Below are 15,231 nucleotides of genomic sequence, written 5' to 3'. Positions count from 1 at the left end.
CTTGGTTTACAGTTCACGTCGTTGGAATGGAGAATGTGAAAACTGAAACTTAATTTCGTGGTTATTGGTTTATATATTTTTAACGCCATTAATCTGGTTCCGCTTCTTTCATTTTCTGGGAGACACGGCTGGAGGCAATATATATATTATGTGTCATCCGTCACTTGTCCGTCGGTTTATTTCGATTTTTGGAATTGGTTTGCAATCCCCCGGGTTGCAGTCGCAATGTAGGCTAGATGCACGGCTGCTATTAGTTGTGGATACTACAGAAAAAACCCACAATTGTTTCATGCCTGGGACGTGTGTGCACTGTGGGCAGCTGTGTATATACTCGTGTTGGGTGGTGCGTGAGTTTGTGTCTGCGTGTGGATGTGTAAGCCTGTGTGGGAGAACAGTTGATCGGGTGGTTTCCCTCGTGGCATGCAACGTTCAGGCATCAAACTTACTCTTTATATGGCAGCGTATTTATCAACATTGTCCACGGGACCTGGCCCACCCGGGGCTTAAGGAAAACAAGGTCCTTGTGGGCCCCCAAATCGTTACGCCTTAAAAGGGGAATGCAAAACATTCTCGACTGACATCAGGTCATCATTCCTCCTCCCTCCAGCGCTCTGAAGAGTTTAGAAACTTCAGGCGCTCCCATTCCAGGCAGATAAGGGAAGTAACATGCCCAAGCAGCGGAGCCAGGATTCCCTACATAAACATGGCTATAAATAATACTTAGAAGCACTCACAGCGCTTTGAAACTGCGCAACTAGTAGAAAGCATGTTTTTTACAACAGTAAGTAGGATATGAATTTGGTGGTTCAAGCTTTATTACCAATGTCACAAAAAGATGTTAATATTTCCCTTCAGTTCTTGGATTTTCGTCATAATAAAATACAATGAACATAATATTTACAAAAGTTATTTACAAAAGTTTAAGCTATTGCCATTATAATAAATTACAATAACTTTTTTTGAGTAGTAATTATTAAAAAAATTACAAGCCATTTTTATTTGTAATATCAATAAATCTAAGTCATGTAAAGACAACACATATTGCGTTACAAATGCTATAGGTGTCACATTTGCGAAAGTTAAAACTATTGGCATTGTAAATGAGAAAGCTATTAATTTTGCTATTTTCAAAACCAGCACATAAATAAAAAAATTGTCATTTACAATACCAATAGCTCAAACTTTCCTAATGCGAGACCTACTGCATTGCAAATGCTTGCTCTCTTAGCGGGTGCACCTATGTAGCCTGCAAGCTCTGCAACATACCTTTGTTCTTGATTGCTGTCCGCTTAGTGCTCGTGTCACGTGTGTTGCGAGGGATTCCTCTGATGAATTGCGTTAACGATGACTCTTTGTACGAAGATAAGACACTTCCTGCTTTTCTTGAATTATAAGATGACGCACCGTAAACATGCGTGTTGCGTCACCAGAAAGACTAGACCGCTTCCTTCACCAATGTGGTTCCCTTGTCGTGCGTCACACGTCACCTCGTAACCTTCATCTGTTAGTGACGTTTTCATCAGCTGACAGTTGCAATTCATAATTCCGTTGAATCTTCTTCAACTGTCATTTGCCGTAAGTCATAACAGTGCTTCAGTTAAACAAAGTCCCGTATCTAAATGTTCTTTCAATTCAATACTTTCTTCAGTCAATTTCTCGTAGATTCTAGTCTCTTTCCTTATTTTTCAATTCGTTTATCACTTATATTATGAATTATTTTTTTCTCAACAGTTTTGCTGGAGTCCACATTAAAATTCACGAACCTGTTATGGATGATCCAACGTTGTCTTTATTACATAAAGCATTTCAATCCATTTACTTCTGTAAATAAGTAGGTTCCTAAATAGGAATATTTTTCAGTTCAAAAAGTCGAAAGTGGAATTTTCAAGTTCTGCAATATTAACCTATGAGAGGAAAATCGTATGCCGTTTATCAGTTCTTGTCAGTGACTTAAGGGACCCTCTTCCAGGAATCAAGGTGAGTAGTGGGCAAGGTCCAAGGCAGCACCAGCAGAACACTACCAGCAGCAACTGGGCAGCTGGGTGCGAGGTGCCAAACAGAGTTGGGTGCCCAGTGTTACCTGATTGAGAACATCTTGGTAAAAAGAAAATGCAGGAGGGGACTGTGTGACCAGTCTGGTAAAACCAATGGGTGGCTTCAGTTCTTGTGATGTTGGGGGACGTGGGGAAACCTTTAGTCCTCTTTTGGACAGGGGGTCCAGGTGCAGAGGGTCTTTGGGGTGTCTGGTTTCTCCATCAGTAACACTCGCGGTTGAGGGGGCCTGCCAACAGAGGCTGCAGGTACATTGGGGAGGCCACGAGTAGTCACTCCATGGTGGTTTCGGTACCTTGCGGGCTTGGGGACCACACTGACACAATTGGTTCACTTCGACACAGGCTGGGGGGCTTGGATGCAGTGGTGCTTAGCGGCGTCAGGTTTTACCAGGGACAGAGTGCTCATTGTCCTTCTTTTGCTGCTTTCACGATGAAGGGGACACTTCTGCTATTCCTCGGGAGGTCTTGGTTATTGGGCAAAGGCTGGCAAGTTTCCTGGGTTTTGCGGAATCAGCAGCTGCAGGACAAGTTGACTTTTGGAGCAATAGGCAAAGTCAGAAGGTCAGCAAGATTGGCACTAAGTCAGTTGCTGGGTCTTCTGTTCTTGCTGCGCGACTTTTCTCATCTGTCTTCTTTCTTCAGGTCGTCAGGATCTTGTCTTCTGGTGACACGGGCTCCCCTAAATACTACATTTATGGGTGTTAAATGAGTGTACCAAGGTAGCCAATGGGCTACTGACCTGTGGGGTCCCTATCCCTCCGCCCCATTGTCGTGTATTTCTATAGGTTCTGAATCGATCCCCCTATTCCTGACCCTAATCTGGTTAAACTACCTAGCTAGTTAACTAACAGTCAGCCCATGAGGCAAGAAAACCCCCATGATGCAGATACCGTTATCTGACGCAGTCACACTACGGCACAGGAACGTGTTATCTGATTAGGTCATAACGCTTGAGATCTAATTAGACAAGCGACATTCCTCCAGCCCCTGATAAGGCATACGACGTTCTCATAACAAATCAAACCTATGACAACCTGGAAAATCCGTGCGGCCATTGTTTTGATTTCACAGAGAACTTTTGCAAAAGAATGTGCTAACGAGCAAGTCGTATGACATCTTTATTGACGTACCTATGTCCATCCTTACGTCAATCTCGGCACCTTTAAGGTATAAATATTGCCGACCTTGCCCTATGCAAACACACGCGTGGTGACAAGACGGAGCAGCCATACTTGCCGAAGCCGAGAGCAGAAGCAGACCCCGCTGGCAGCAGCCCCGCCTTCCTGACGCGCTGAGAGACGCGCTGCTATCTCAAGCCGAGAGACCCAGCACCGGCGCTTCTGGGCAGCCCTCGCAGGCAGCCTGGAATATCGAGAGCAGAGAAAGAGATACCATTCCTCATTCATCCTAACTTCCAGGTACAGAACTGAATAACCCCTCACAGAGAATTATTTAGTTATTCACTTGGCAAAAACAAACTTAACTTAAACTGTAACTTTCTATTCCCGCCCACCCATTAGACTTAGGTCAGGTACACGGGGTAGGCGTATTTAGAAACACCAGTTGAGTACGTTTAGTCAAATGTATATGTGTATGTAAATATATTTTAATCATTTTAAAACATCATATGGCTCAGAAACCATATCAATGTTTTTACAGTATTATTTTATACTATTGCTTCTAATGTATGCACTTTACTTAACTATAAGTATTGCAATAATATCGATCCATTTCTCTTGTACGAGAAAAGAGACTGATCAATAAATAACACCTTTTATTGAACACGCCCGTCTCTTCCTTTTCTCTACATTCTGATGAGACTAAGAATGCACGTACTGACTGAGTAAAATAATTGCCTTGTGCTCACACGACTCTTGAGATTGACTCTTGATTAGGGGAGAGCAAAGTTGTCATGTTCTATGGTTGTCAGAAACTAAATCCCTTCTTGTCTAATCAGGGGAGTTAATCCTTCCTTGAACATTCGAGAAAGTTTCTAGCGAACTCTGAGCTTAGCTGGCAAACCCAAAAATTAAGTCTAGTATCGACAGTAGTAGACCTAGTTAACGTCTGGCCTAGGCCTTTACTGCTGTAGGTACTATTCCAATGCGCAGAGCCTATTGGGAAAATAGGAGCTACACTACATGGCGCCCAACGCGTTTGGAAAGGGCGATAAAACTAACGTAAGACATTTAGAGTAACTCAGTCGTGCTTTCTCACTCAGACCCCTTTTCCCAAATACTCCAAAGACGTCTGGAGTGGGTGAAAGGTTATAATATCCTCCAAAACCTCGCAGGAGGGAACTCCTATGTATGGTTTTTGGTCTAGTCAACGTTGAAGGATAAAACAGTTCCAGAATATTGTGCATCTAATCTCTGTTTCCATAAGAAACCTGATCTGCAAATAAAAATAATACCATCCTGTCAGTAAGATGGGAGACAGTGATGGAGAAAGAGAGGCAATTAGATTAGCTACTGAAATAGCAGATGCTGATGCTACCATGCAAGCAGCAGACGCGGATATAATACTCATTCCGGTCATTAAAAGGAGATCTATAACCTTAAAACTTATAGAAAATGGACTGACACCTAAAGGTGGCACAGTCATATTCGTAATTGAGGCACACGAATATCGGCAGACAGAGGTATACTATACATGGATACATTTTCCAGCAGCAAATGCTGTAACAAAGTACTTCCACTATTACAAAGTAGAGGAACCTCCTGAAACGTACACTCCTTTCGAGGAGGTGGAAGTACCACTCAAATTCCAAGAGCATTTGCTCTTATTTGATGGCGCCCTAATACATAACAATCACATTACAAGGCTCGGTCCTTTAGGTAGACCAGGAGCAACGTGGCCGGTCTTAGCCGGATACACACCACATCCAGACATCGAAAGAATGCCTGCAGCAGAGCTGTTAATACAGCTAAAACAACTACTAAAAATTCACAGACAATTAGTTCAGTATGTAATGCGGACTTCAACAATTCAGCCAGCGATTAAACTTCCACAGCTGACCCCTCACCAGGGGAACACAAATAAAATTACACCACAGAACATCCAATCCTGCCTAGGTAAAGTTCCAGCTAAACGGGAACAGATACCATTCTGGTTGGCACAGAAAATTACCCAAATAGAGGCGGTGTTTCCTGACACCACCCCGCTGGAAAAACACAGGATTCTGACTATATGTCTCCCAATGGGAATCGCACCACACATTGAGGACTGTGACACTTGGGGTACAGTCTTTGCTTCCATCTATACAAAAACGCACGGTGTTCCATCCATTTCGGTAATACCAGATGTGCTTAAACAAATTCAAGATGAATACGGTCCAGAACCTGCTTTAACTCTTGGTATGAAATTACTAAAAGACTTCAAACAGGTTTCGGCTATATTACTAGCCAACATAAAGGGTGAAGCAGCAAACGTGGCGATCCGCCAGAGGTTAAAAGAGACAGATATAGCAGACCAACCAGCTGAAATTGCCAGAATCATAGAAAAATCCTATGAAGAACTAGGCAGAGATAGTCTAGGTGGAATACCGGTAAAACCGCAACTGACTACAAGTCCAGAAAAAATGTTTTTTAATAATAATAATAATTCACCAAAAAAGAACTGGGATGGGAACAAACAATCCAATCCTAAAGAAAAGAAATTCCAGTCCAGAGGAAGGTCTCCTAGGCGAAGAGAGAAATCTCCAAACCCGAGACAAAGGTCACCCCAGAGTGACCCCTCTGGGAATAGATATAACCTTAGAAATAGGGATAATATTAAAAAACCTGATAGATATCAAGACATTGATACACGTCCCTCTCAATCTTTTCAGAATTCCTCGCAGAAATCGGAAAGAAGAGGACGATCAGAAGAGCACGCCAAGTCCAAAGACAAGGAACCTGCTCAACTGAAAAAGAAATCACAATTTCCAAAAAAGAAGGTAGCCAGTATCAAGGTAGTTAACAATGCCGAGAATACTGAGGACACAACTGAAAAACGGAGAGTGGGCTCAGACAATGCTAGACAGCGCAGCAGAGGTGAGCATAGCTCGCAAAGTCCTTATGAATCATCTGGAGACAGTGGACACGAATGAATACCTTCAAGTGGAAACTGCAGATACCAGAGTTAGCAAGCCCCACAAAATATACGAGATAACATTACGTATAGAGGGAGATAAGACTAGGAAAATAAGGGGACTATTTTGGGATAACCTCTCCAAGGGTTATGACATCCTTCTAGCTGAAAAAGACTGGCCACCAGAGTTTGTCAGGGAGTGCCCTCATGGCGAAGAAGTAATTATGCCTGCCTTCTCGAATCAAATACCGATTCATAAAAAATACACACTTGCTAGAAAGTGGGCAGTGGCCTTAGCACCTGCTTTATACAAAAATCATGTAGGATGGGATGAGGACTCTCCTCCTCACAAAATCCAGCTAAAATCACAACCAACTGCACAAAGGCAGTACCCAATTAAGCAAGAAGCTAAAAAACAAGTAAATGAAATATTAGATCAGCTAGAATACCAGGGGGTGATTGAAACTTGCACCTCACAAATGAACAATCCTTTGTTTCCGGTCTCCAAACCAGACAATTCATACCGTCTAGTTTTGGATTACCGACACCTCAACACATGTTGCAAAACTTTTGCAGTGCAAAACTCACACAGTGCTGCACTAATGAATAACATAGTGCGCAAAAAATACAAAACAACCTTGGACATCTCCAATGGATTCTTTTGTCAAAACATAGCACCAGAGAGCAGATATTGAACAGCTTTCTCAGTAAATGGCACTCAAAAACAATTCTGTCGGTTAGCCCAGGGGTACAAGAACAGCCCAGGGGTATTCTCAGCGAGAGTAACAGAATTACTACAACTATATGATGATGAAGCATTATCTTATGTCGATGACATTTACTTAACAGATGATGACTTGGAGACTCACTTGAAAAGAGTGAACACCATAATACTTGGTTTCGCTGCAGAGGGTTACAAATTCAACTTCAAAAAATCCAGAATTGCCCATCTGAAAATCCAGTACGGAGGATATGAATTATCAAGTATTGCCTGGTTGACAGTCTTTTAAGAACTAGAAGAATTGAAAAATCTAAAATATGAAAAGACGTATCCTCTGCCAATCGACATTCTGCCTCTACGACATTACGCCTGTGTAATCTATACAGACGGACATGCTCAACCCTCCGTTTGGGGAGAACATGCATACAATCCCACATGTGAGATTACAAAAGAAGTGTGGCGCGGAGGTAAACTAAAACCTCTATTAACAAAATCACACTCAGTAGAAACTAATTCAGAACTGTTGTAGTCTTATGCCCGGGACTCCTTATCTCGTCACCACGACGGCGAAGGTCAAGTGCTGTGGACGTTCTTTGTTCCCCAGCTCCTTACCAGACAGGGAGGCAAGGGCATGGCCCGGTTTGAAAATTACTTCTATTCGAATAGATACTTTAAGCAGAATGAAAACAGTGCTTCTACAGACGCCTACAAGGCTCACGTCATCAAAAGAAACATATGATCTACAAGTCGCAAGGACGACTGCAGAGATACATACATTATTATCGACTAATTCCCCCGTACATTTCGCGGAAATCCTGAGCGAAATCTTAAATATTTCTGATACCACTGGGGTCTCAAAGGTATTTAAGACAGTATTTTCGATGGCATTAACACCATTCAAAGCCATACTGGGTATTTTTCCAGATTTCGTCCATTCGATTTTTGGCGGACTTCCCCTGATCCTGGGACTAATTGCAGGAATCCTATTCCTAGTCCTTATTTTTCGTTATGGCAACCCATGTCACAGATCAAACTCTCGCGACAATGGAAGATACGATCCTAGCCATTGGATACCGGGACCGGATATCAAAAATCCTGGGACTCTCCCGGCTTAGAGACCTAAACATGACTTGGTTTCTATCATTTCGACCAATGTGGCAAAGGTGTGTTTTACCTGTACTAAGGTGTCTGCTATGCGGAGAAGAATGCGTGTTAGACACCTGTCTGACGCTACAATCAGATGCGCCAGTGGATGCAGATACACTGTTGGTTCCTACCAAGGTTCACGCACTGTGCTGCCCTCAAAGGCTGCCAATTCTGATGACGGCATTCCTGGAATCTTCACCACTACGATTGAAGAGTAGTGAAGTTCAAGATGAAAACAGCATCGAACAGGTACGACCTTCTGTCAGCAATGCAAATCAGAATGTCAATGGAGACAATCATGCGCATGAATGCATGGTTACCCCTATTTCCGACTTAGTGGAACTTTCCCATGAAGCTGTTGACAGTTTTTTCGAAAGCCTGAATGATATGATGTTCTCTCCGGAACAGAAATAGAGACTTTTGAGTAAACTCGCACACGGCGTTCCCTGAATTCGGCCTTCAACTTTTAAAAAAATAAAGTCACATGAACAATTACAATCCAGTTCACGGACAGCAACTTTTTTCAGCAAGCCCTTAAAATATTTTTCTATATATTTTTTCCCCGGGACACTGATCTTCTGCTTAAAGTAAGAGACTATTCCTAGAGAACTAAGATTTCTATTTTTAGATACTTTATAGACTTTAGCTGCCCGCTGGTATGTTCACAAATATTTTATTATGTGATGAAATGGTCTCGACCTTCCTTTCTGTATAGCTATATTAAGAGCCATTTCATGTGTATTTCTCATATACCAAAAAGCAATAATGCATTACAATGCGTGTTTACTTTTGCATTTAATTCATAGCTTAAGTGCATACAATATATATGACTGCAATCTTTCAGTATATTTGAAAATTTCGAAATGCATTTATGTATTTTGGGGTGGTAAGGTATACACTATACTCTATAGTATGTTGTACTATGTTATACTATGCATAGATTAGTAGATATGACCATAGTTAGCGTGGAGTGGGTGTCGTGTATTTCTATAGGTTCTGAATCGATCCCCCTATTCCTGACCCTAATCTGGTTAAACTACCTAGCTAGTTAACTAACAGTCAGCCCATGAGGCAAGAAAACCCCCATGATGCAGATACCGTTATCTGACGCAGTCACACTACGGCACAGGAACGTGTTATCTGATTAGGTCATAACGCTTGAGATCTAATTAGACAAGCGACATTCCTCCAGCCCCTGATAAGGCATACGACGTTCTCATAACAAATCAAACCTATGACAACCTGGAAAATCCGTGCGGCCATTGTTTTGATTTCACAGAGAACTTTTGCAAAAGAATGTGCTAACGAGCAAGTCGTATGACATCTTTATTGACGTACCTATGTCCATCCTTACGTCAATCTCGGCACCTTTAAGGTATAAATATTGCCGACCTTGCCCTATGCAAACACACGCGTGGTGACAAGACGGAGCAGCCATACTTGCCGAAGCCGAGAGCAGAAGCAGACCCCGCTGGCAGCAGCCCCGCCTTCCTGACGCGCTGAGAGACGCGCTGCTATCTCAAGCCGAGAGACCCAGCACCGGCGCTTCTGGGCAGCCCTCGCAGGCAGCCTGGAATATCGAGAGCAGAGAAAGAGATACCATTCCTCATTCATCCTAACTTCCAGGTACAGAACTGAATAACCCCTCACAGAGAATTCTTTAGTTATTCACTTGGCAAAAACAAACTTAACTTAAACTGTAACTTTCTATTCCCGCCCACCCATTAGACTTAGGTCAGGTACACGGGGTAGGCGTATTTAGAAACACCAGTTGAGTACGTTTAGTCAAATGTATATGTGTATGTAAATATATTTTAATCATTTTAAAACATCATATGGCTCAGAAACCATATCAATGTTTTTACAGTATTATTTTATACTATTGCTTCTAATGTATGCACTTTACTTAACTATAAGTATTGCAATAATATCGATCCATTTCTCTTGTACGAGAAAAGAGACTGATCAATAAATAACACCTTTTATTGAACACGCCCGTCTCTTCCTTTTCTCTACATTCTGATGAGACTAAGAATGCACGTACTGACTGAGTAAAATAATTGCCTTGTGCTCACACGACTCTTGAGATTGACTCTTGATTAGGGGAGAGCAAAGTTGTCATGTTCTATGGTTGTCAGAAACTAAATCCCTTCTTGTCTAATCAGGGGAGTTAATCCTTCCTTGAACATTCGAGAAAGTTTCTAGCGAACTCTGAGCTTAGCTGGCAAACCCAAAAATTAAGTCTAGTATCGACAGTAGTAGACCTAGTTAACGTCTGGCCTAGGCCTTTACTGCTGTAGGTACTATTCCAATGCGCAGAGCCTATTGGGAAAATAGGAGCTACACTACACCATATGACCACTTCCTGTTGAAAGTGGGAATAACCCTGTCCCAGAATTCTTAAATATGCCATCACAAAGATGGCTACTTCTGAATAATCATGTCCACGCCTACCTGACTAGCTAATTTAAAGGGGCTCTGGACAGGGGGGGTCGGCTTCCTCTCCTGTGAGCCAGATTTGCATTTCAAAGGCAGGAGGTCTTTGAAGCTTACTGGCCTTCCAAGGCTAATCTGCAGGTCTTCCAGGACAGGCTTTTGTTCAGAGTTTCCTGAGCGGAGGCTCTCACCCTAGGAGGTCAGACTGTGTCTTGGGTGGCAAGCTAGCAGTCAGGGAGCACACCAGAGGATGGTAGGCTTTTAGGGGCATCTCTAAGGTGCCCTCTGGATGCATGTATTGGTAAATCCCTCACTGGAATCCATGTGGGTTTGCCAATACGAGATATTTGATATCAAATATCACTATCTACAGTAAAGCCATCATGTAACTGGTAACTAGTTTTCACCAGTGTCCAGAACATGTTTTAAAATGGCTTCCCTTCTCACTTGTGCTGACACTAATAGGACTGATCAGCACTCTGAATATCTGCACATGCAGATATGCCCTCACATGCAATATTCAGCACTTTGCCTTAGGGCTGTCAGGCCTGCTGTAGGGGTGACTTACAAATATCACAAGCAGTGTTAGGGGACATGGCGCACAGGGATGTACGACATGTAATGTTTTCACTTTGTCTGCACCAAGTCACACAGCCTGCTGTCCCTAGTGACCCTCTCCAGTACCTCAGGTCCAAGGCTATCAAGGACACCATTTCCTAGGGACTTACGAAGGGTTCTAAATGTTTCGCCAAATGGGGGAAACAATGTAACATTTTTAGGGAAAAAACACTGGTACTGGAGACTTGGTTAGAAGGAACCCAGTACACTTCAGTCAAAGTTGCATCGAATACCAGGCAGAAAGTGTGTGGTGGTACTGCAAAGTGAACCCAGCTTCCTACACAGTAGCTTTGACCTATTTTTCGATTAATTACCTACATGACGGTGCAGCTCATTCAGCATAAACAGACGGAATACAACAGGTTGGCAGAAAAACATAAGATACCTGGAGAGTATGAAAGTGAGTTCAAAACTTCTAACTCACCAGCTAGAAGGCACTCCCAAATGGCACCTCATTATAGCAATTAAGAAACACATATTCAATTACCCGAACTGATAAAAACACTCAATTAGAACTGTACATTAATGGCTAAACTTTTGCATTGAATGCTCACTCACAAGATTCCTACTAATGCATACATGAGCATTTCTAATGGCACACTACACTGTTCAGGAAGACATTTATGGGAAATTCAGCAAACATTGTTATAACTCACTGTGATGTAGTCACCTTTTTTACTTGTGTTGAAGATTAGTCTAGTGGTGGGTTAGAAGACACAGACTATTGACAACAGAATTGTCCGACTAAACTCCTTGCAATTTGTTCTACACATTGGAAATCAGTAGTGCTGTTGCAGGGGCATCAACTGATGTAGACCGCTTTTTGCCAACAGTGCTATGTGCAGTTTTCCAGCAAGTTAACCCATTTTGGTGAGAAGTAGTATATCTTACTGTACTGTAGGACTTGGTAAGGTAGCAACATTATGGCACAATAATTTGCCCTTTGAGGAGGTAATGCCTTGGCACATAATAGGTTTTTGCCAATCTGAGAAGTAGGTCAATAGGAGGTCAAGGTCATCCGATTGCCAGTCACTATTGATAGAGGACAGGTCTACACCAGTTGCCTGAGGGAATGTGATGTGATAGGAAGCCCAATCAACCATAGGTTAATGGATGATAATTTGAGATATCCTGTTAGGTAAGCATCTAATATCCATATTGTGGGCCATCCCACACCAGCGGAGTTCAGGACAAGCTGTGAGTTGTGGTTCCATTTTGCTCTGCCTCAATCCACGTTCTGGATGAAGTCCCATTCTGGGACAGAAAGGATAGGACTGGGTGTGTAAAAGAGGATAAAAGTAATTGTGGACATAGAAAGGAGGTAAAAGCAAAAGTGTGAAAACCAGTCAGCATAAGAAGTGGTGGGAGATACCACAGCGGGCAGCCTTTGGAACAAACAGGAATGCACGACCACTGTAAAGACTAATATCAGAGCCACTGGCTCACATGCCACAGTCAGCCCCTTATGATACACAAATTTCAATATATTGATGAGTGTTTCAAGCTTGTAAGCCTTACTCACAGGAACAAAATATAAAGGTTGAGACACGTGGAACAGTCTCTTCAGATGAACATAGGCATTTGGCCTATGGTACTGGAAAGGAAACTTCATCTTTTTTCACCCAAGTATCAAAAATATAAAAATGCTTAGCCTGGAGGAACCTTGCACCCAAAGACAATTAGAGTGTTTTTGAGAACAGTATACATCCTTGGAAATATGTGTTTCGGTAATCCATGTTGGACTTCCAAGTTTTCCCTGTGATTATAAACAGAGTATTGCGCACATTGATTATTTTGAGGTGTTATGGACCAGTTCAGCCCCAAGGAGATAACCAAAACTGTGCCTCAGCCACATGATTAACCAAGGCACCAAAACTAGTACAAACAGAAATGAAAGTCAGAATATGAAAATGAAAAAAAAAGGTGAAATCTAATGTGTACTACCCCATCATCCCCCCCCAAAGCAGAAGAGAACTCCAGAAAACATCCTAGGGAATTTTCAGATTAATTATAGAATATTCTCTGGATATTTAAAGTATACAGAAATGTGATGGATGGAATGCTTGAATTAATCTTAGCCTCTGGCAATTACTCCGGGTCGCATCCCACTTACTGGGCAAACCATGCAACCTGTTTGGACCCAGCCATATGCAAATCAGTCTTGACCCTGCTACAATGGGAAGAGTCTAGCCCTTGCAGCCAAGCCAGGTCCTCCATGAACTCAAACACAAGAAGCCAAGGACCGTTTAGACCCTAGTTAGGGCTCATCAGCCAGGTATAACCTCGTCCCAGCGACACAGTAACACAGAAGGTAGAGTGGATATTTGGCAGGGGGTGAGAAGTACATGAAGGGGAGAGCTGGAAAACACATGCCCTCGTCTGGAATGCATAAGAAAATACATGTACAAGTGTACAGTCGAATGCTACAAGTCAGCCCCTCCAAAGGATGTTATAGAATTTATGTCCCAAGGAACGGATAAACACAAGTTTGACAAAGAAAGTAACCAAATAAGAAGCAAGAAAATTAGAGTAAACCAATGAGGCAGGCAACTAGTCCACCTTAAGTTCTTTGTAGGGCCACAATGGGTCTTTATCAACTTGACAGCTTGTGCTGTCTGGTAGGCACGACGAAAAACAACGGTTATAATTTAGATTTGACGCTAAGAAGAATACAAGTATCATTTGAAATTTACTCAAAACGTCACCTTGCTGCACCTCAATTCCAAAAGAAAAAACAGTTAGTCTGTTAACTGCTTATGTAAACTTTAGCTCACACAATTCTCAAGTACTGGGGAAGAGGTCCATAAAAAGGAATGGAAATATGATGGTGTGTGTGCGCGCGTGTGTGTGTGTGTGTGTGTGTGTGCGTGTTTGTTTACTATTTTTCAGTTCAAGCATACTGAAAAGTAAAAGTTGTTTGTAATGCAAGTAAATCTATGGACATAAAGAAAGAAATAAGAAGGTAATAATTAATATGAGACCAGAAAAAGGAACAGTAAAGAACAATTATACACGAATACCTATAAACCTTCAACAAAGTTGTATTGCGTACATAATAGAAGAGAGGCACATGCCATTGCTAGTGGGGTATGTCTGAATTGTATGAATATTGAACAGATGGATATTATACATTTGATATAGAAATGTCTTGTTAATGTACATGTTAACTTAATGCAGTCCGTTAGCAATTTTAAGCCACAACCTAAAAGTAAGACGCAAGGATAAAAGAGGTGCGTGAAGAAACCCAAAAAATACAATGAGGGCAGACTCTTCTTTCTCCCATCCTTCTTTCCACCCTCAAGGCATGCCTTCATTTCTTTATAATACAGGAAATCGATGAGGGATATTGCATGGGCATTGGGAAATAATATAATTCTGCTCCTGTTAAAGCTGGATATGATTTCAAGTACGACAGTTCCTCTAATACAAATCTCTCACAAATCCTCTCTATTCTGTAACTTGGTTTCCACTTTGGCCCTCATTCTGATTGGGCAAGTAATCAAGATTTAGGCACAAATAGTACTGAAACACTGAATCCCACAGTATCAACACTTTCTCAAGGGATATTACTCCACCAAAATATTGGCTTAATCAAAATATGTGCCCTAATCTGTTTGAGATTGCTTCAGTTCTCTCTCTCTCCACTTAAGGCTTCTTGTTGTGTTGCAATATTAGTAGTTTATGTTCTATTCTAGTACTTGGACTCTTGGTAAATGCTCCCATGGCTCAGCTTTAGTTGCAGCAGTAATTAGTCCTGTCTCCAAGTATTTTCAGTTGCTTTCTATAATGCTTTATTTGTGCATTAGGGCTTGATGCTAGGCTTGTACATTGCTGGTTCATCTAATCTCATAGGTGGCACGGAACGGTAAACACTGTGGTTATGTACTTGCCACGGTGTGATGCTTAGTTATTCAAATAACCAATTAACCCAGATTTGTTTGCGGTTTTTTTTTTGTCCAATGCTAGTTATGTGAAGTAGGCCAGTAGCTTTTTTTAGTATAAGTAATTTTTACTCAGTGATGTTTCTCAACCCATTCCCTATTTTACTTTATCTGATTTAAAACAATGAATTAATTTTTTGTAACTTCATGCCAGGGTCTCTTCAACAGATCAGGTGGCAATATAAATATTTGCATGTAGGCCGTTCATTAAAGGTCAATTGTGCATAATGGAGTGCTTTTTGTG

At 41.8% G+C, this 15,231-nt stretch overlaps 1 protein-coding gene across 4 annotated transcripts in view; it reads right to left on the bottom strand.

Annotated features, from left to right (window-relative positions):
• Positions 1-15,231, bottom strand: part of USP33 (ubiquitin specific peptidase 33) — a 372,522-nt gene that overhangs the window by 181,707 nt on the left and 175,584 nt on the right. The window lies entirely within an intron of this gene.

This window comes from Lissotriton helveticus, chromosome 1_1, assembly GCF_964261635.1.
Source record: "Lissotriton helveticus chromosome 1_1, aLisHel1.1, whole genome shotgun sequence".
Taxonomy (NCBI): domain Eukaryota; kingdom Metazoa; phylum Chordata; class Amphibia; order Caudata; family Salamandridae; genus Lissotriton; species Lissotriton helveticus.
The sequence above is the reverse complement of the archived record's forward strand: the minus strand, read 5'-3'. Positions and strand labels throughout refer to the sequence as shown.